Genomic DNA, 23,790 nt, shown 5'->3' with positions numbered 1-23,790 from the left:
TTCACTTTTAGAGGCTTCCATTGTAAAATAAATGTCTATACCCTACAGACAGGTCCGCTATCTTTATATAGTGAGGCAGATGTCCGATTACTGTTTTTATTTTTATTTTGCAGGAGGCGCTTTAGGAATATTTGTTCCTTGTGTAAGTGTTTCTTCTGTGGCCCAGGTAAGTAATAACAAGCACCTTGCAGACTTTGCGTGAACATATCTGTTTATTTGTATCTCATTTTCTCCCTCTTATGCCTCGTACACACGACCGTTTTTTTTTTTCAGACGGGAAAACTGCTATGAGAGCTTTTGGTCGGGAATCCCGGCCGTGCGTACGCTCCATCGCAGTATTTCCAACGGGAAAACTGGCAGACAAAAAAAAAAGAGAGATCAGGATCTTTTTTTTTTTTTTTCCCCAGTCCGCCGGAGGCTCTTTACTGAGATCAGTGTAGCGGTGTGTCAGACTGACACACAGCATCACCGATCGCCGCGATGCGTGCCCCCCCTCGAGCGCTCAGCGGCTGTTATCCTGCAGGACGTCAATAGACGTCCAATCAGGATGACGAAACCACTTCCCGGACGTCAATTCACTATTGATCGATCGGGAAGTGGTTAATGAGCTGCGATTGGCCCACAGCTATCACATAGTACATGGGGCCCTCACAGCACCCCATACCATGTGATTAGCTGTATCCAATCACAGATCACTAGAATTCACAGCTGTCATGAACTTAACCCATTCATGACATTTTAAAGCATTGCTGGTTCAATGATCTTCGTTGTACCAACAATCAAAGTGTAAAAAAAAAAAAAAGGTCTCTAATCATCCCTTCAAGATAAGTACAATGTTAACCACTTAAGACCTGGACCATTATGCAGCTAAAGGACCTGGCCAGTTTTTGCGATTCGGCACTGCGTCGCTTTAACCACTTAAAGACCTCAGGTGTTTTTCAGATTTGGTGTTTGCAAGACTAAAACAGTTTTTTCTGCTAGAAAATTACTTAAAACCCCCAAACATTATATATTTTTTTTTCTAACACCCTAGAGAATAAAATGGCGGTCATCGCAATACTTTTTGTCACACCGTATTTGCGCAGCAGTCTTACAAGCGCACTTTTTTTGGAAAAAATTCACTTTTTTTAATTAAAAAATAAGACAACAATAAATGTGGCCCAATTTTTTTATATATTGTGAAAGATAATGTTACGCCGAGTAAAATGATACCCAACATGTCACGCTTTAAAATTGCGCCCGCTCGTGGCATGGCGTCAAACTTTTACCCTTAAAAATCTAGATAGGCGACGTTTAAAAAATTCTATAAGTTGCATTTTTTGAGCTACAGAGTAGCTCTAGGGCTATAATTATTGCTCTCGCTCTAACGATCGCGGCGATGCCTCACTTGTGTGATTTGAACACCGTTTTCATATGCGGGCGCTACTCGCGTATGCGTTCGCTTCTGCGCGCGAGCTCGTCAGGACGGGGCGCTTTAAAAAAAAAAAATTTTTGTTTTCTTATTTCATTTTATTGATTTTATTATTTTTTACACTAAAATATAAAAAAAAAAAAAATGATCACTTTTATTCCTATTACAAGGAATGTAAACATCCCTTGTAATAGAAAAAAGCATGACAGGTCCTCTTAAATATGAGATCTGGGGTCAAAAAGACCTCAGATCTCATATTTAGGCTTAAATGCAAAAAAAAAGGAAAATTTGTCATTTAAAAAAATGACAGAAAAAAAATTGTCTCTTTAAGAGGCTGGGCGGGACTGACGTTTTGACGTCACTTCCGCCCAGCAGAGCTATGAGGACGGGTGGGGGCCATCTTGCCCTCACTCAAGTCCTCACTCTCCAGGCGGCAGCATCGGATCTCCTCCGCCGCTACCGACGGCTCCGGTAAGCGGCGGAGGGCGCGGAAAAGCGGCGGGAGGGGGGGGGGCCCCTCTCCCACCACCGATAACGGCGATCTCGCGGCGAATCCGCCGCGGAGACCGCCGTTATCATTTACACGGCCGCCCGCTGAAAACATGGATATCTCAGTTGTGGCAGCAGCTGCTGCCGTTACTGAGATATCCATGTTTAAAAAGAGGACGTACATATACAGTGGAGGGTCCTTAAGTGGTTAACTGACAATTGTGCGGTCGTGCGACGTGGCTCCCAAACAAAATTGGCGTCCTTTTTTTCCCACAAATAGAGCTTTCTTTTGGTGGTATTTGATCACCTCTGCGGTTTTTAGTTGTTGCCCTATAAACAAAAATAGACAATTTTGAAAAAATTCAATATTTTTTACTTTTTGCTATAATAAATATCCCCAACAAATATATAATTTTTTTTCCTCAGTTTAGGCCGATACGTATTCTTCTACATATTTTTGGTTAAAAAAATCGCAATAAGCGTTTATCGATTGGTTTGCGCAAAATTTATAGCGTTTACAAAATAGGGGATAGTTTTATTGCATTTTTATAAAAAAAAATTTTTTTACTACTAATGGTGGCGATCAGCGATTTTTCGTGACTGCGACATTATGGTGGACACATCGGAACAATTTTGACACATTTTTGGGACCATTGTCATTTTCACAGTGAAAAATGCTATAAAAATGCATTGTTTACTGTGAAAATGACAATTGCAGTTTGGGAGTTAATCACAAGGGGGCGCTGAAGGGGTTAAGTGTGACCTTATCTGTGTTTCTAACTGTAGGGGGTGTGGCTGTAGGTGTGACGTCATTGATTGTGGTTCCCTATATAAGGGAACACACGATCAATGACGGCGCCACAGTGAAGAACGGGGAAGCTGTGTTTACACACAGCTCTCCTTGTTCTTCAGCTCCGGGGACCGATCGCAGGACTCCAGCGGCGATCGGGTCCGCGGGTCCCGCGGTCACGGAGCTTCAGACCGGGTCGCGTGCACACGCGACCCCATGGCTGGGCTTAAAGGGCAATGTACATGTACGTGGATGTGCCCAGCCGTGCCATTCTGCCGACGTATATCGGCGTGAAGGGGTCCTTAAGTGGTTAATATGGTAATATTGAACTACTCTGATGAAATAAAAAAAAATTTAAAAAAAGTATTTAAAATATTAAATGAAAAAAGTTATTAAAATGTTTTTTTTTTATTTTTTAATGTGCTGTCACCAGTCAGTATCCCTGTTTGCCGCCACACCAGTTATATAATGACTCTGTATTGCGCTGGTGATGATATGTAAAAAGAAAGATGTTTTAGTTAATTTCTTAATTTTTCAATTTTTTTTTGAAAAATAAATAAATAATAGAAACTCACCATGCCTCTTACTAAATACTTCAGACTGTCTACTTTCCATAAAGGGATAATTTTGCTGATAAATTTGTACTGTCCAGGAGAGCGCCACCTACTGACTAAAACTGAGAACGCAGGAGGTTATATTTTCCAGGCTAAAAAAAAAATTGTCACTCTTGGATAAAACTGACTTTCCTGTCGTGGTGAATCTGTCTGTAATATTTTTATTTTATTTTATTTTTTTATACAGAAAACAAACTTTGTTGGACGAGCAAGTGCAGGGTTTTTGAGGTGGTTGACGAGGATGAGGATGAGGATGCCAAAAATTGAATTATTTATGTTAAAAAAAAAATTGATGTTTAAGAAAAAAAAAAAAAAATGATTGTTAAAGAAGAAGAAGTTAAAGAATTATATTTAAAAAAATAAATAAAAAGTTTTATGTTTAACAAATAAAAAATATAAAAAAAAAAACACACTTGGCTTTTTTTTTTACTAGGGTTGCTCCAATATTTTTTCATGTTAAAACAAAACAACTTAAAATGTATTTCCTGACGCCAGACATGGCAGGATTACATATGATATAGCCCCGCCCCTATATCCACCCACAGGACACGTTCAACTCTCTTATAAAAGTCTGACTGAGAGCAACCTTCCCATTCTCCTTTTTGGCCTCAAAGATCAACCTACAGACCGTTACATTCAGGATAAGTCCTTACCTACCGACTATGGCTGCGTTCAGCCTCTCCCAGTGCGAGGGTCACACATCTTAGGCACGCTAAATGCACCAACAAGTTGGGGAACCCCTTCTGGTGGTCTTCTGGGGTTGAGGTGTTCTCTAATCAGAGACGACAGTCCTGCTTTGGCATTGCCTGCGATGGAGTCTGATTTAAGCAAGCTGGGACTGCATGATGCCTTCTCTTCTATGGAACCCTTTCCAGGTCTGTCAATTTCTATAAAACTTTTTTCTTTCTCTTGCTCATGTTTTTAAAGTCCCCATACACACTGCAACTTTTGTTGTCTGATTTCCTTTAGATTTGCCGGGACCATGTGGTGCCTGCCTGATTGCATACAGGTTGAGGCTTTAAGGTTTGGCCACATGTTGTGTGGTTTTGATAGATCTGAGGGAAGAAATCTGCAGAGGATTGTATGGTGTGTAGCCAGCTTAAGTGTCCTTTTGTGTGGATGGGCGTTGGCCCTACTAATTGTATTAGCCCCTTCTTTTTTTTTTAGAGCTGAGGTGAGAGAAGGCTGAGTCTCAGGTGATCTAATTACAGGGAACAAATGGACAGGTAATGGATGCCTTTGCTATTCAAACATCCAGAGAGGCAGCATCTCCTTCTGAGGAACAGTCAATGACAGGCAAGTCTTGCTATCCTAGTGTAGCGCCCCCCTACTTTTAGTACGGGCGCTACACCAAAATTAGTGGGGATGGGAGGCTTAATTACTCTTATTCACGAATTATGGAATTTAGGCTGCTGCCAATTCCAGAATCTGTCCTCTAGGTCAGTCTGCGCGCCAGGGGTGCATTGACACCCCTGGACGGCAGTTGGCGCTAGAGGGGTTCTGGGGGATCCACCTCTTTTCAGCAGCCAATCAGGGGGGTTTTTCCCTCGTTGGGCATGCTGGGAAGGGGGATATATCTGTGGCGCCCGTTTTGTGGCGGGTTGTTCTTGCGGGGACCCAAGTTCCAGGTGCGGTACCCACCTTCAGGGTACGCGCATCCATGGGCCCCGCCACCGCGTCCTGCCATGCCGAGGTCAAGCGCCATGCACCTTAATTAAAGAGGGACCCCAGCGGTTTGCTGGGTCCCAAACTGTAGCTTCAGTATGTCACAGTACATGTTGGCATTCATGGTTCTCTCAATGATCTATAGCTCCCCAGTGCCGGTAGCACTCATGCAGCCCCAGACCATGACACTCCCATCAACATGCTTGACTGTAGGCAAGACACACGTGTCTTTGTACTCCTCACCTGGTTGCCGCTACACACGCCTGACACCATCAGAAACAAATGCGTTTATCTTGGTCTCATCAGAACACAGGACATGGTTCCAGTAATCCATGTCCTTAGTCTGTTTGCCTTCAGCAAACTGTTTTCAGGCTTTCTTGTGCATCATCTTTAGAAGAGGCTTCCTTCTGGGATGACAGCCATGCAGACCAATTTGATGCATTGTGCGGTGTATGGTCTGGACACTGACAGGCTGACCCCCCACCCCTTCAACCTCTGGCAGCACTCATACGTCTATTTCCCAAAGACAACCTCTGGATATGACGCTGAGCACGTGCACCCAACTTCTTTGGTCCTGTTAAACTGCTGTACGGTCTTGGCCACCATGCTGCAGCTCAGTTTCAGGATCTTGGCAATATTCTTATAGCCTAGGCCATCTTTATGTAGAGCAACAATTTTTTTTTTTTTAGATCCTCAGAAAGTTAGTTGCCATGAGATGTTGAACTTCCAGTGACCAGTATGAGAGAATGAGAGCGATAACACTAAATTTAACACACCTGCGACCTTATAAAACAAAAGAGTCACATGACACCGAGGAGGTAAAATGGCTAATTGGGTCCAATTTGGACATTTTCACTTAGGGGTGTACTCACTTTTGTTGCCAGCGGTTTAGTCAATAATGGCTGTGTGGTATTTTGAGGGGACAGCAAATTTACACTGTAAGGTCCCTTTCACAAGGGCGGATAGAATTCAGCTTTTAGCTGCGAATAGATTAAGTTATCTAACGCAGCTAAACTCAGACAATGCTTTCCTATGTCTCCATTCACACACTGCGTTTAGCAACGGTTTAGTTAAATTTGACTGTGTCCAGGAACGATTTATTGCAGCTATCTGCACATAACTGCAGGTAATTGCAATGTACTATTTCACCTGCAGATAACAGTGGCAACATTTATTGACCTACATCACAAAAGGTGCTGCTCGACTACTCCTATATCTTTTGAATGAATTGATACATCTCAGAGATTGTAACAAGTTTTAATAGAGTCTACCACTTTTTTACAGGTCTCTGTAATTGTTTTACCGGGTGGCCTAATTGCATGTCATTTTATTATTTCTTATCATTAATTATTATTATTGAGGTTTCTTGTATTTTACAATGTATTTCTCCATGCTCATTCTTATATCTTCCCCCTAGTTACTATATATACGTAACATTGGCAGATTTAGATGTTTTATTTGGTTGAGGTATCTCATGTACTTCACATTATAGATGTAGATTGATAGCTTCTTTAAAAAATTTTTTTTTTTTTAACACATTTCAGCATACTCGCTCCTTTATTCTCTGATATATTATGCTCTATGGGCATTTGTTTTTACCCCCGTTACTCATCTCCATTATCTACATCCTTCCTTCATAATACCTTGACTTAGGTGATGGTGGGATCTCTCAAGGTTGAGAATTGTTTTTGGTGTTAGGTTTTTACCGACCCCCCAATCAGTGTTAGAACCCGGTCTTGTCCATTCTAGAGGCCGATTTCCTTTCACTGTACTTTTTTATTTTCTATCCCTCCATTTTCCCCTTCCGTCCTTACCTAGTTTCCTTTTCCTAGTTTCCTTTCCCTTGTTGTTTTTCTTTTTAGGCAAGCGCTCATTCCCTAATCCCTTGAGGTTTCTTTTTAACCTTTAAACCCTATTGGAAATACTGGGTAAAACTATAAGACGCAAATATGCCCTTACGAAGAAGCTGTTTTATCAATTCGGCAATAAGTCAGGTAAATACCTAGCTAGAGCCCTACAACTTAGGAAGGCAGCTAATACCGTCCACACAATTCGGGATCCCACTGGTAAATCTTTTTCTTCTCCAGAGGATATTTCAAATCAATTTGTCCACTATTTAAAAAATGTATACAACTTACATCTCACACACAAGAAAGGCCATTCTCCCGACAGACGGAACATTATTGACGAATTCTTAAAACAATACTGTCCTTCCCCTATTTCCCAGGAAGATGCTGAGCACTTGGATGTCCCTATTAATGCATTAGAAACTTTGAATGCTTTAAAACAACTTAAACCAGGAAAGAGTCTGGGCCCTGATGGCATGACAGTCAGTTATTATAAATCGTTTCAAGATATTCTTAACCCACATTTTATTTCTGCGTTTATGCATTTATCATCTTCCTCACATACTCTCAAAGACCTGCTAGAAGCCCATATCACCCTTATACCTAAGCCAGGCAAAGATGAAACATTAGTATCCAACTATAGACCGATCTCCCTTCTTAATGTGGACTTGAAATGATACGCCAAGATCCTTGCAAATCGCCTGCTCCCTCTTATACCCGATTTAGTAACACTTGATCAAGTTGGTTTTGTCCCCGGTCGAGAGGTCAGGGATAACACCCTAAAAGCTATAAACATTCACCTTTGGCTCTCTACCTCTTCCACTAAAGGTTTCTTCTTGTCCCTTGATGCTGAGAAGGCGTTTGATCGGGTGGCCTGGGACTATATGTCTGCAACCTTGAGGGCTCTAGGATTTCCTACTCCTTTTCTACAATTGATTCTCAATTTATATTCTTTCCCTACAGCCAGAATTAGAGTCAATGGCCACCTGTCAGACGCCTTCCACATCTCAAATGGCACGCGCCAGGGTTGCCCCTTTTCCCCACTTATTTTCATACTCACCATAGAACCCCTACTACGAAAACTCAGGGACAACCAGGATATATCTGGCATTACTATCCGAGACAGACAATTGAAAATCGCTGCATACGCAGATGACATCCTGCTTTTTCTTTCTAAACCCCTAATCACTATTCCAAACCTACTTTGTGATTTCACCTTGTTTCATAAACTTTCTAATTTAAAAATTAATTTTACTAAATCTAAAGCCCTCAATGTCTCTCTTCCACCCACTTTAGTGAATTAATGCAAAGCTAACTTTCCCTTCGGTTGGGAACCCCATTCCCTTACATATTTGGGTATCCAAATACCCTCTAAGTTAGCTGACCTCTATGAGAAAAATGTTACCCCTATTCTCAATAACATTAAAAATGATCTCCACAAATGGTCCCTGGGTAAATTTTCTTGGTTTGGCCGAATTGCCATTTTGAAAATGAACATTTTACCACGCCTCTTATACGTTATGCAAGCTATCCCGATCAAACTCCCGCCATCTTTTTTCACAACGTATAAGAGACTCTGTAGGAACTTTATTTGGGCTTCCAAACCTCCAAGAATAGGTTGGGATAAAATGATTTTTCCAAAATTAAAGGGAGGACTCAGCCTCCCGGATATTTGTAAATACCATTCAGCATGCCATATCACCAGGATCATTGACTGGCATCTACAAACTCACACCAAAGACTGGATTGCCATTGAAGATCTTTCCACACAATTTCCCCTTTCCCACTTGCCATGGATATCTCTCAAATCTATTCCTAAAAATTGCCTGTCCCATCCACTGATAGGACCTACGCTCCTTTATTTTAGAAAGTCTAATGAATCGCTCTCCATGTCTCCTTCCCCTGGCCCATTAACACCTTTGGATGGTAACCCTGACTTCCAGTTCGGATTTATGGGCACTAAAACGAACCCACTGGACCCTAAGCGAACGCTAAGAGCACATAATTTTTTTAAAGACAATTCCATTGTTTCTTATGACATGTTGTCGTCCCTATTTCCTAATAATAACATTCCCTTTTTCAAATTCTTACAAATACGACATTTTCTACAAAGCAGAAGGCCTATTTCACAATGGTACAGGGAACTGACCCCATTTGAAAAATTGTGTACTGCAACAACCCCTCAAAGACACCTAATTTCATCTGTTTATGCTCTCCTTTTCAGTACCATTTTACAAAGCTCCAACGAAATTAAAGCGGGGGTTCACCCTATAAAATAAAAAAAATACATTTTTTTTTCTTCTAGCCTAAAATTCGGAATTGTAGCGCGAGCTACAGTATGCCGGTCTTAATTTTTTTATCGCCGTACTCACAGTGTAATCGTACATAGTAGATTCCGGGGAATGGGCGTTCCAATCCAGACGGAAGGTGATTGACGGCCGGCTCTGGCGCGTCACGCTTCTCCGGAAATAGCCGAAATAGGCTTGGCTCTTCACGGCGCCTGCGCATAGTCTGTGCGCAGGCGCCGTGAAGAGCCGAGACCTACTCTGGCTGTCTTCGGGGAGCGTGACGTGCCAGAGCCGGCCGTCAATCACCCTCCCTCTTGAAAGGAACGCCCATTCCCCGCGGGCAGTCAGAATCTACTATGGACGATTACACTGTGAGTACGGCGATAAAAAAATTAAGACCGGCATACTGTAGCTCGCGCTACAATGCCGAATTGTATGGTAAAATGTTGTTCTGCAGGGTGAACCACCGCTTTAATAAAGGTTGGGAAGATGAACTCCAAATACAACTTCTAGACTCTGACTGGGACAACATTTTTACACATATTCATAAGGGATCTGTTAACATTTCGGCCCAAGAAAATAACTACAAATTATATTCTAGATGGTATCGTACCCCTGAACGCCTCCATGTATTTTATCCAACTGTCTCCCCAATGTGTTGGAGATGCAACAACTCTCTGGGATCATTACTCCATATTTGGTGGAACTGTGCCATCATTAAGCCTTTCTGGGAGAAGGTTCGTGTGGCAATTACCCAAATCACAACTTACACATTAGATTTTTCCCCTGCGCAATATATTTTACACCATACTTTGTTGCCTCAATCCATTTATAGAAAATCCTTGATACTCAATCTCATAAATGCTGCAAAACAATGCATTCCTCTTTTTTGGAAAAAGGCTGACCCTCCTACGCTGGCTGACTGGATTAACCGTGTACAGCAGATTTCTGAGATGGAGGACTTGATTCACCAAGCCAATGATAATCCGATGAAATATAGATCCACCTGGTCCTGTTGGCTTCGCTTTAGGAATTCATTGCGGTTTATAGACTTATTAGGCACTTAATTGTTCCTTGTATTTGCAATTGTTACGACTACTTTAAATTTTTCTATTCTTCATTGACGTAGATCACCTACAGGGATTAGAACCCCACATATTCCATTTACCGCTCAGTTTGAGAGCTTGCCTACACGTTTTTACGTTTTCCCTTTGAAATCTTTACATACCTTTATTTTGATTTACTGAACACTTTTGCTATGTGCTATGTTCCACCCATATTTTTGAGACTACTCTATATGGGAGTCTCTGTTATAATTTTTTGTTTTATCGCTTCATTCACATCAGGAAGCTCAGATTGAACTATCCTGTATTTTCTGATTCGTCTGTGCTTTATATCTTCAAGATACTGACATAGTAATATATGATTTTCCTGTTTGTGCTTTATATTTCATTCTATTTGATATTCTGATACTTGAATATATAATGACAATGATAATATATTGTTTACCTCCATATTTCTGTTATTTTATGTTCAATATTTATTGTACAACCCCGTGTATGTATACGTAAATTAATTGTATTCCTATTTTAAAGCGGTGGTTCACCCTAAAATCCACTTTCTGTCACTAGATCCAGCATACTGCTGACATCTGCAGTATGCTGGATTTATTTTTTATTTTTTTGTACTTATCGTTTTATCCGTATGTCTGCTCCGGCTCGGAGCGGCGTATCCTTCCGGGTATAGGCGTTCCTAAGTAAAGCGCAGTTGATTGACGGGCTTGGATAGCGCGTCACACCTTCCGGAAATAGCCGACGTGACTCTCGGCAATTTACGGCGCCTGCGCAGTCAGCTCTACACGGCAGGCGCAGGCGCCGTATAGCGCCGTAAGCAGCCGAGAGTCACGTCGGCTATTTCCGGAAGGTGTGACGCGCTATCCAAGCCCGTCAATCAACTGCGCTTTACTTAGGAACGCCCATTCCCCGACGGATTCCCCGCTCGAGCCGGAGCAGACATACGGATAAAACGATAAGTACAAAAAAAAGAAAAAAAAAATCCAGCATACTGCAGATGTCAGCAGTATGCTGGATCTAGTGACAGAAAGTGGATTTTAGGGTGAACCACCGCTTTAACTTTAATAAAATGTTTGAAACAAAAAAAACAGTGGCAACAAAGAAAGAAAAACAGGAAGCACATCAGAAATGGCAAGAATGTTCCAACGCAGCTAAACGCAGCCGCACGGAAATGCACAGAAACACAGCTAATCGCAATGTACAACTGCAAGTGAATGCTGTGCCAGGTTTCTCTGGATTTCAAAATAACAAAACATGCTTTTAACTGCGGCAGAACAGTCACCTGTGTGAAAGGGGCCTTATACAAGTTGTACATTCACTACTTTACATTGTAGCAAAGTGTAATTTCTTCAGTGTTGTCACATGAAAAGATATAATTATTATTATACAGGATTTATATAGCGCCAACAGTTTGCGCAGCGCTTTACAACATTTGGTCAGACATTACAATGCAATTCAAAACAGGAAGAATCGGAGGGCCCTGCTCGTTAGAGCTTACAATATTATTATTTTTTACAAAAATGTGAGGGGAGTAATCACTTGTGAGATACTGTGAGCGTGTTTGTATATACACACACACACACACACACAGTAATGTGAAAAAGTAAGTGCACCCCATGGAAATGGAAAAGTTTACTTTTTCAACATATTTGTAAAAAAAAAACATAAAACTTGGCCTTACAATTACCGTAATTTACTAAATAGTATAGTTTACCTACAAAAAATGCATCTAAATATTAAAACAGTCGCCTCTAAAGAGTGTCCATTTCTTTGGAAATATTTGACTGTTCATTGAAAAGTTCTAGAGATCATTCACTAGGAATAGGGGGCCAGATTCACATATAAATGCGGCGGCGTAACGTATCGTCTATACGTTACACCGCCTCAAGTTTTCAGCGCAAGTGCCTGATTCACCAAGCACTTGCGTGTTAACTTACGGCGGTGTAACGTAAAGGCGTCTGGCGCAAGCCCGCCTAATTCAAATGGGGTGTGTACCATTTAAATTAGGCGCGCTCCCGCGCCGGACGTACTGCGCATGCTCCGTTTTGAAATTCCCGCCGTGCTTTGCGCGAAGTGACGTCATTTTTTTGAACGGCGACGTGCGTAACGTACTTTCGTATTCCCGGACGTCTTACGCAAAAAAAAATTGAATTTCGACCCGGGAACGACGGCCATACTTTAACATGGCTCATCTAAAGTTAAGCCATGTTAAAGCAGGCTCAACTTTGCGACGGGAAAAAATTACTAGCGACAACGTAACGAACGCGAAAACCTTTGTGGATCGCCGTAAAACCTCATTTGCATACCCGACGCTGGAAAACGACGCAAACTCCACTCAGCGGCGGCCGAAGTATTGCATCCTAAGATCCGACGGTGTAAGTCAATTACACCTGTCGGATCTTAGGGCTATCTATGAGTAACTGGTTCTATGAATCAGCCGCATAGATACTCTCAGAGATACGACGGAGTATCTCTTCTGTGAATCTGGCCCAGGGTTCTCAACGGTAAATATATGCAAGGGGGACATCAGTGGAGATGCTATTACTCCATCTTGCACTATATCGATTTCAGACCGCTCCATTTCATGTCTGGGCACAATGCTGCCGTCTCCTCCATTCTCATTAGACTCACCATTAGATCTCCGGATATTTAGTATTTATAATAGTTCTCTTTGTCTTACAATATCCGTTTCTTTTTTCTTGATTTAATGACTAGTGTGTTTCTCCTCTGTAAGACTTCTCTGAAAACGAAGGGAAGACTGGGGAGCAGAGACGTAAATGATCAGAAGTCATGCAATACACGTATCCATCCGATATCTGATCGTGTGTAGAGGGATTTGGTCAATGCTGTATGCTGGCCTAGGCCAACAAGGCCCAGGCCTAGGGCAGCACTTTACAGGGGGGCAGCACGGAAAGAATCCCCGCCGGCTTACGCTACACTGTTAGTGTAACGCAAGCTGCTTCTAATTTTGACTGTCCTATCATCCTGGAACACAAACCTTCCTCATTGTGCTATATGTTTTCTGCTGCACCATTGGTATGGTTATATCTTCTTAGTCCTCTCCATAAAATTATCAGAAATTCGTGGTTAACCACTAGCCGACCGCCCACCGCCGTTATACGTCGACAAGTTGGCTCGGCTGGGCGAGAGCACGTAATATGACGTCCTCTCTCTCCGGCGCGCGCGCGCCCCCCCGCTCGCCCCCGACTCCCGTGCGTGTGCCGGGCACACGCGATCGCTCGTTACAGAGCGGGGACCGGGAGCTGTGTGTGTAAACACACAGCTCTCGTTCCTGTCAGCAGGGGAAATGCTGATCTTCGGATCATACAATGTATGAACCGAGGATCAGTGTTTCCCCTAGTGAGGCCACCCCCCCCCCCCCCCCACAGTAAGAACACACCCAGGGAACATACTTAACCCCTTCCCCGCCCCCTAGTGTTAACCCCTTCCCTGCCAGTGGCATTTTTATAGTAATCCAATGCATTTTTATAGCACTGATCGCTATAAAAATGCCAATGGTCCCAAAAATGTGTCAGAAGTGTCCGAAGTGTCCGCCATAATGTCGCAATACCGAAAAAAAAATCGCTGATCGCCGCCATTACTAGTAAAAAAAATATAATAAAAATGACATAAAAATACCCCCTATTTTGTAAACGCTATAACTTTTGCGCAAACCAATCAATAAACGCTTATTGCGATTTTTTTTTTTTTACGAAAAATATGTAGAAGAAAACGTATCGGCCTAAACTGAGGAAAAAAATGTTTTTTTATATATTTTTGGGGGATATTTATTATAGCAAAATGTAAAAAATATTAATTTTTTTCAAAATTGGCTCCCTTTTTTTGTTTATAGCGCAAAAACTAAAAACCGCAGAGGTGATCAAATACCACCAAAAGAAAGCTCTATTTGTGGGGAAAAAAGGACGCCAATTTTGTTTGGGAGCCACGTCGCACGACCGCGCAATTGTCTGTTAAAGCGACGCAGTCCCGAATCGCAAAAAGTACTCTGGCCAGAAATGGGTGTGGCCTTGGCAGGAAGGTGTGGCTTATATTTTAAATTAGGAGGTGCACGAGTTTAGTCAGGCCCAGGGCAGCACAAAACCTAAATACACTACTGGTCTTAATACTGGATGTTGTAATATATGTTGTTGGCCGATTTATGTGGAATGTTATATATATATATATATATATATATATATATATATATGTCGTGTTATAAGTCCAAAATTGACCAGGCCAGATTTCAGTCCAGGATGGGTCTATTTTACACATCAAACCTGTAATTACATGTTACACATCAGAAGACGCTTTTACACATCAAACTATTACTCAGGCCACATGTAATCTAATTACTTATTAGAGGGAGCTTATTAGTATGCAAGGATGCATGCTAATTAGTGACTCCGGCTGGGGTCATTACCTGTCACTCTGAAAGTCAGGATGTAGATCAAAGACGGCCAATCAAATTGCTCAGCTATTCAGTGGATAGAGAATATAATCTTGGAGGTGAGCCTTGTCATTTTCCCTATGTATTCTCTGTATGAATATATGTTGGTCTGGAAGTGATCAGAATATATTCTCTATGGGCCAGATTCTCAAAGGCGTTACGACGGCGCAACACCATTAGCGCCGTCGTAACTCCTCATCTGGCCCCGGGTATCTATGCGACTGATTCTCAGAATCAGTTGCGCATAGGTACCCATTAGATCTGACAAGCGTAAGGCTGTTACGCTGTCAGATCTTAAATGTATTTTTTTTTCCCGCCGCTATGTGTCGCATCGTCGCTTTTCCCCGTCGTCTATGCAAATTAGGTAAGTACGGCGATTCCCGAACATACGCGAGGTCGACGCAGCGAATTAACGTCGTTTGCGTAGCGTACCCGACGCGTAAGGTTGCCCCTGCTAATTAGCAGGCGCAACCAATGTTAACGATGGCCGTCGTTCCCGCGTCGAATTCAATAAAAATTACGTCGTTTGCGTAAGACGTCCGTGAATGGCGCTGGACACCATTTACGTATACATCTAGGCAAATGACGTCGGGGCGACGTCATTTAGCGCAATGCACGTCGGGTAATTTACCCGACGGAGCATGCGCAGTACGCTCGGCGCGGGAGCGCGCCTAATTTAAATGGTGCCCTCCCCATTTGAATTGGGCGGGCTTGCGACGAGCAATCTAACGCTACACCGCCGCAAGTTTACAGGTAAGTGTTCTGAGAATCAGGATGTAAACCTGTAGACCTGCGGCGGTGTAACGTAGATCTCATATATTACGCTGCCCAGGAGCAGCGCGAATGTATGAGAATCTGGCCCTATGTATTCTCTGGGAATATGGGAATATGGCACAGGTCTAGGAAAAGATGAGACTTTGAATTACTCTGTTGGATTTGTATCGTCTGTGGAATTTGGACTTTATTCTGTATTGGAAGCCAATTAAATGCATTCTCTGGAGAACCTGTGTGTTGCTGTGAAACAACAAATTTATAATCATCATACTAACATCTAAATATCAATTATCTAACCGGACTCCACTATTGGACATTTATATCACTACACTGGAGTGGACTGCAAGCAGTTTTATGAACTTCCTGCAAATAACTGGCCTGGAATTGGGCATTTCTTCGAACTGACATCTTACATGGCGATTCCCATGAAGGAGGAGTCTTTAAACTTCTAACCTCCTAGGTATGTCTTCTTTTGAGGGATTTTGGATGTTTTGACTGTAGTGTCTCTCCTGAGATTTCTTCCACGTCATCAAAGAGATTGGCAAAAGCGTTGTAGCTTCCAGAACTTGCGTTACTTAGTTCCAGGTTGTCAGACCTTAAAGGATCAAAGGGCCAAATCCACAGCCCCGCAGCGCAACGTAACTTAAGTGATTTAAGTTACACTGCCACAAATTTCCTAAGTTGGGTATCGATCCACAACACACTTACCTGGAAATTTGCGGCGGTGTAACTCAAATCCGTCCGGCGCAAGGCGTGCCGAATCTAATGGGGCGAGTCCCATTTAAATTAGGCGCGCTCCCGCGCCGGACGTACTGCGCATGCTCCATCGGGTAACTTACCCGACGTGCATTGCGCTAACTGACGTCGCTCCGACGTCATTTGCTTAGACGGTAACGTAAATGGCATCCAGCGGCATTCACGGACGTCTTACGCAAACGACGTAGAGTTTGAATTTTCGACGCGGGAACGACGGCCATACTTAATAGGGCTTAGTCAAATAGGACTCAGCCCTATTTTTACACGGCGTAACTCGACGTAAACGAAGTAGCATTAGAGCGACAGGCCCGTCGGAGCGTTCGTGGATCGCCGTAAGTGTTCATTTGCATATTCTACGCCGGCCGCAATGGCCTCGCCACCTAGCGGCCGGCCTAGAATTGCATCCTTAAGATCCGACAGTGTAATTCAATTACACATGTCGGATCTTCTGTCTATCTCTTGGAAACTGATTCTGTGGATCAGTTCCAAAGATAGAAACAGGGATACGACGGCGTATCAGTAGATATGCCGGCGTATCTCTTTTGTGGATTACCCCCAAAGTCTTTGCTTCATCTGCTCTCATGATCTACATCTCCTGTCTCTTTAGGATAGGGTGACCGGAAATCCCATTTTCCAGGGACAGTCTCCGGATTGACAACACTGTCCCCACACCAAGTCTGTCCCCAGGTTTGTCCCTGGATTGGATTTGAACAGGGGCTGGGGCAATTTCAAAGACAGTCATTGCAGAATTAAAAAAATTAATTCTGAATTACACACCGCCCCTCTTACTAGCTTAGGGGGTGTATTTTTTCCATTATCTGTGCCCCTTTCTGATGATCATGTGCTGGTCGGAGCGGAGGGAATATTTCTTACATTTTGGGTGCATGCCCATTCAGCTCCGCTTGCATGTTCTTCTGCCTTGGCTCCAGTCCCGGCCAGGCACCTGCCTGCTTATCTTCTTGCCTTCCCTGGCAGAGTGATCTTCTTCCGCTCCCCACCCAGTAGTACCCGGGGCCCGGATAGTGAGACTTGACAGGCTGTGAGGCGGTGGTGATGGGCAGAGAGTCGCTGATTGCCACTGATCGCTGATTACTAGTAAAAAAAATAAAAATATGTCCACGGATTTCATTTTAAAAATCTGGTCACCTTACTTTAGGATGAGAAGAGCTATAATGCCCTACAGAAAGGGTGCACTTGTTTATTTTTTTATCGATAGTGTTTAATTCTACGTTTCTTTTACCTTCTGCAACTATATAAGGTGCGCTTTCATTCATCTGTGTAGCGCCCCCTTGCTTTCAGCATGGGCACTACGCCTAAATTTAGTGGGAAGGGAGAGTTACTTTGCTCCTTTCCAGTGTTTGTTTAAATTTGGGACCTCTGTCATTCTGGAAATGTCCACTGGGTCAGTCTGCGGTCAGGAAGTGCAATGCCACCCCTGGCCGGCAGCTGGCGCCAGAGGGGTTCTAGCAGAGCAGATCTTCTCTCAGCAGCCAATTAAAGGATGTTTTCCCTCGCAGGGCATGCTGGGGGAGGGTATATCTGGGACAGAGGTCATGTGTTAAGGGCCCTTTTTTTCCCGCGGGGTCCCCGTTCCAGGTGCGGTACCCACCTTCAGGGTACGCGCATCCATGGACCCCGCCGGCGCAGCCCACCTGGCCAGAGCTGAACTTTGCAGCGAGCCTCACCCTGATGAGAGAAGGGATCTCGGCGTTCCGCTGGGTTCCAAGGCCTATTGACAGAATCCCAGCCTGGGATCGGGTGTCCGGACCACTGACAGGTATGCTTGCTGTCATCCGGGGACCATTTATAGAAAAGTCTACTGGGAGGATTCTCTTTCCTTATTCACCAAAGTCCTCTATTGAAATTGGCCTGTGGCAGGGGCCCTAGGGACAGGTCTGTGTGAGAGATCTGTTCCTCCCAGTATTATCCAAAGTGACGCTCCGGCTGCCAGGCCTATCATAGGGGTCTGTCCGGGGGCACTTCACCCACTCCGAGTAGAGTGGCGACGTGTAACCAAATTGGTTCAATGCAGAGCAGCGTACTGCTCAGTTCTATATCCAGACCTGATACCGCATGGTTCTCTTTTCCTTCCTTCATCAACTTCACCTTCCTAAATTGTGTTGGTGTTGGCCGTGTTTGGCCTGGACAATAAAGCATTGAAAACTCTTTATTGGGTGTCTGGACCTCCACTCACTGTTGCTGTTCTCACTGGAGTAGATTCAGATAGAATTTACACGGGCGTATCCAAAGATACGCCGCGTAAATTCAAATCTGCGCCGCCATATCTACTTTCTGTATTCAGAAAGCAAGATACGCCGACATTTGCCTAAGATACGACTGGCTTAAGTCTCTTACGCCGTCGTATCTTAGGGTGCATTCTGACGCTGGCCACTAGGGGCGCTTCCGTTGTTGTCGGCGTAGAATATGCTAATTACCTAGATACGCCGATTCACAAACGTACGTACGCCCGTCGCAATGTATTTACGTCGTTTACGTTAGGCTTTTCCGGCGTAAGGTTGTTCCTGCTATTAGGAGGCGCAGCCAATGTTAAGTATGGACGTCGTTCCCGCTTCGAATTTTTTTTTTTTTTTACGTCGTTTGCGTAAGTCGTTCGCGAATAGGGCTGGACGTAATTTACGTTCACGTCGAAACCAATAAGTCGTTGCGCCGTACTTGGAAGCAATGCACACTGGGATATGTACACGGACAGCGCATGCGCCGTCCATAAAAAAACTTCAATCACGTCAGGTCATCATACATTTACATAAAACACGCCCCCCCTTCCACATTTGAATTACGCGGGCTTACGCCGGCCCCATTTACGCTACGCCGCCGCAACTTACGGAGCAAGTGCTTTTTGAATACTCTACTTGCTCATGTAAGTTACGATGGCGTAGCATAAATACGATACGCTGCGCCGCCGTATCATTGCGCGCCCCTACTTGAATCTACCCCACTGTTACACCCCTAGACACTGCCAGGGTAACTTAGTAGGCCGATCCCCAAATCAACCAGCGGCTCCTTCGGGGGTAGCGCTACATCTGTAAAAAGGTGTCGTGGTGAGAACTGAACTGGCTACACTAACAACTGAGTCTTTCGATAAGAAGTCAGGTATAAAACGCTTCCCTAAAAGACCTTGAAGGCTTTCTGATGCAGAACTGGCCAAGGCCTCTTTAGGATCGTCCCTATGAATAATTTCAGAAGGCTCTCTTGATGCAATGGTGTTAGATCCGGAGTCCCCCAAGCAGTGTGGTGCTCGGGTCTTTGTAGGCGTTTTGATTTCCTTACTGGATGGTGCTAACAAGGCACCTGGGGCCAGATTCAGGTACAATTGCGGCGGCGTAACGTATCCTAGATACGTTACACCGCCGCAAGTTTTCATCGCAAGTGCCTGATTCACAAAGCACTTGCGATGAAAACTACGCCGGCGTAAGCCCGCGTAATTCAAATGGGCGTGTGCCATTTAAATTAGGCGCGCTCCCGCGCCGGACCTACTGCGCATGCTCCCTTTTGAATTACCCGCCGTGCTTTGCGCGAAGTGGCGTCATTTTTTCGAACGGCGACGTGCGTAGCGTATTTTCGTATTCCCGGACGCCTTACGCAAACGACATACGTGTGCTGTGTAAAGTTAAGGCACCAAAAACGACGACTAACTTTGCGACGGGAAACTAGACTAGCAGCGACGTAGCGAACGCGAAAAACCGTCGTGGATCGCCGTAACTCCTAATTTGCATACCCGACGCTGGTTTACGACGCAAACTCCCTCCAGCGGCGGCCGCGGTATTGCATCTTACGATCCGACAGTGTAAAACAATTATACCTGTCGGATCTTATGGCTATCTATGCGTAACTGATTCTATGAATCAGCCGCATAGATACTCTGAGAGATACGACGGAGTATCTCTTTTGTGAATCTGGGCCCAGGTCTTTCAATGAGGTCATGAACCGTTTTGGAATGGCCTTCATAACACTCTTCCTTTTTGTTGCCGACTCAAAAATTATTCTCTTTGACGCTAAAGTTAAATCTTTCTTCTTCAGAGTTCTCCAGTCTTGCTATAAACTCGCTGAGGCTTTCAGAGAACGGGAATTCATCCCAAGTTCCATTTTTGTCTTGATGGCTTTCAGCTGTGTGCGTCTTTTGGGAAGTAAAACGCTTAAGGCAGGCTGAACAGTCTTGGCACCCGTAACTGAATTACAAACATTTTGCAGATGGCGGTGATACCGACAGCTCACCCGGGAGGATAGGCGGTTTGCATGTGATGAGCACTGATTGTAGACACGTGTATTAGTGCAGGGCTCAACTATATTCCCGAAAAGGATTTTTAACCCCCAGAGGACTGTTGTTTGGAATGCAGAGGTGATCTTTAATGATGACTTTATGATCTGTAAGTTTTGCATTGCCCATGGCAAGGAGGACACTTTCTTTGAATTTATGTTCCCCATCACAAGACTGCGGCCTCGTACACACGGGCAAGAATCTCGTCAGGAAAAAAACATCGTTTTTTACGTCGTTTGCGTTAAGGCTTTTCCGGCGTAACGTTGTTCCTGCTATTAGGAGAAGCAGCCAATGTTAAGTATGGACGTCGTTCCCGCTTTGAAATTTGAATTTTTTACGTCGTTTGCGTAAGTCGTTCGCGAATAGGGCTGGACGTAAATTACGTTCACGTCGAAACCAATATCATTGCGCCGTACTTGGAAGGAATGCACACTGGGAAATGTACACAGACGGCGCGTACAAAACGTCAATCACGTCGGGTCATCAAATATTTAAATAAAACGCGCCCCCCCTTCCACATTTGAATTACGCGCGCTTACGCCGGCCCCTTTTACGATACGCCGCCGCAACTTATGGAGCAAGTGCTTTGTGAATACAGCACTTGCTCCTGTAAGTTACGGCGGCGTAGCGTAAATACGAAACGCTGTGCCGCCGTAACTATGCGCGCCCGTACGTGAATCTACCCCACTATATATAATGTTTGGGGGTTCTGAGTAATTTTCTAGCAAACAAAATGATGATTTTTACATGTAGGAGAGAAGTGTCAGAAGTGGCCTAGGTGGCAAGGGGGTAATTACCATAAGTAAGTAATATACAAATAATTATCATATATTGTTTTTAAGGTAATTTACTATATTTTCAAAAACTGTACTCAAGCAGGTGGCTTAACGGACAAATTACAGCAGCAGATTCTCATTTTCCCTCTTAACCACTTAAGGACCCCTTCACGCCGATATACGTCGGCAGAATGGCACGGCTGGGCACATCCACTTACCTGTACGTTGCCATTTAAGCCCAGCCGTTGGGTCGCGCGTGCTCGCGACCCGGTCCGAAGCTCCATGGCCGCGGGACCCAAGCGCCGCCGGTGTCCTGCGATCGGTCCCCGGAGCTGAAGAACGAGGAGAGCTGTGTGTAAACACAGCTTCCCCGTTCTTCACTGTGGCGCTGTCATTGATCGTGTGTTCCCTGATATAGGGAAACACGATCAATGACCTCACACGTCCAGCCCCGCCCCCTACAGTTAGAAACACATATGAGGTCACACTTAACCCCTTCAGCGCCCCCTAGTGGTAAACTCCCAAACTGCAATTGTCATTTTCACAGTAAACAATGCATTTTTATAGCAATGACAATGGTCCCAAAAATGTGTCAAAATTGTCTGATGTGTCCGCCATAATGTCGCGGTCACGAAAAAAATCACTGATCGCCGCCATTAGTAGTAAAAAAAAAAATATATTAATAAAAATGCAATAAAATCTCCTATTTTGTAAACGCTATAAATTTTGCGCAAACCAATCGATAAACGCTTATTGCGATTTTTTTTTTACCAAAAATAAGTAGAAGAATACGTATCGGCCTAAACTGAGGAAAAAAAAATTAAATCTTTTTTGGGAATATTTATTATAGCAAAAAGTAAAAAATATAGATCTTTTTTCAAAATTGTCGCTCTATTTTTGTTTATAGCGCAAAAAATTAAAACCGCAGAGGTGATCAAATACCACCAAAATAAAGCTCTATTTGTGGGAAGAAAAGGACGCTAATTTTGTTTGCGGCGGCGTAACGTATGACATTTACGTTACGCCCCAGCAAGTTTTACGGGCAAGTGCTTGATTCACAAAGCACTTGCCTATAAAGTTGCGGCGGCGTAGCGTAAATCCCCCGGCACAAGCCCGCCTGACTCAAATGATCCGGGTAGGGGGCGTGGATCATTTAAATTAGGCGCCGTACCGACGTGCATTGCGCTAAATGACGTCGCAAGGACGTCATTGGTTTCGACGTGAACGTAAATGGCGTCCAGCCCCATTCACTGACGAGTTACGCAAACGACGTAAAATTTTCAAATTTTTACGCGGGAACGACGTCCATACTTAACATTGGCTGCGCCTCCTAATAGCAGGAGCATTGTTACGACGAAAACGACTTACGCAAACGACATAAAAAACTACCGCCGGGCGTACGTACGTTTGTGAATCGGCGTAAGTAGGTAATTTGCATACTCTACGCTGAAAACTACGGGAGCGCCACCTAGCGGCCAGCGTGAGAATGCACCCTAAGATACAACGGCGTAAGAGACTTATGCCAGTCGTATCTTAGGCTAATGTCGGCATATCTAGCTTTCTGAATACAGAAAGTAGATACGCCGGCACAGATTTGAATTTACGCGGCGTATCTATGGATACGCCGGCGTAAATTCTATCTGAATCTACCCCAGTGAGTTCATCTTCTCAGTCTGCTGCAAACAGAGCGTGTCAGCTTGTATTTTAACTGTATGTATCTTCTGACAGGCTGCACAAAGAGCCCCATATCTCTGGAACCAAATTTGACTAGTGGTGAGGTAGGACTTCGGCTACATACTCCCCAAATTTGGGGTCTCTGTGACCCCAGGTCACCAAGCTATGACCCTTGAAGCTTGATCGTTTTTTTATTTTATTTTTATGAATTCAGCTTTAACCACTTACTGCCGGCCGTACGACTTTGTACGGCCGCAGTGTGGATGCCAATTGCCTGGCGGCCGCGATGACCGCCCGGCACCCGCGATCGGCGGTTACACAGACAAGGACGTGGATCTGTGTGTGTAAATACAGAGCTCCACGTCCTGTCAGGGAGAGAGGAGACCGATCTGTGTCTCTTGTACATAGGGACACAGATCGGTCACCTCCCCCAGTCAGTCCCCTTCCCCCTATAGTTAGAAACACTATTCAGGGTACACATTTGACCCATTCCTCACCCCCTAGTGTTAACCCCTTCCCTGCCAGTCACATTTATACAGTAATTAGTGCATATTTATAGCACTGATCGCAGTATAAATGTGAATGGTGCCAAAAATGTGTCAAAAGTGTCCGCCATAATGTCGCAGTCCCAATAAAAATCGCAGATCGCCGCCATTACTAGTAAAACTTTTGCGCAAACCAGTCGCTTATTGCGATTTTTTTTTTCTTTTTTACCAAAAATATGTAGAATACGTATCGGCCTAGACTGAGAAAAAAAAAGTTATTTTTTTCAAAATTGGGCTATTTATTATAGCAACAAGTAAAAAATATTGATTTTTTTTTCAAAATTGTCGCTCTTTTTTTGTTTATAGCGCAAAAAAAATAAAAATCGCACAGGTGATCAAATACCACCAAAATAAATCTCTACTTG

This window comes from Rana temporaria, chromosome 2 (assembly GCF_905171775.1).
Source record: "Rana temporaria chromosome 2, aRanTem1.1, whole genome shotgun sequence".
Classification (NCBI taxonomy): domain Eukaryota; kingdom Metazoa; phylum Chordata; class Amphibia; order Anura; family Ranidae; genus Rana; species Rana temporaria.
The sequence above is the reverse complement of the archived record's forward strand: the minus strand, read 5'-3'. Positions refer to the sequence as shown.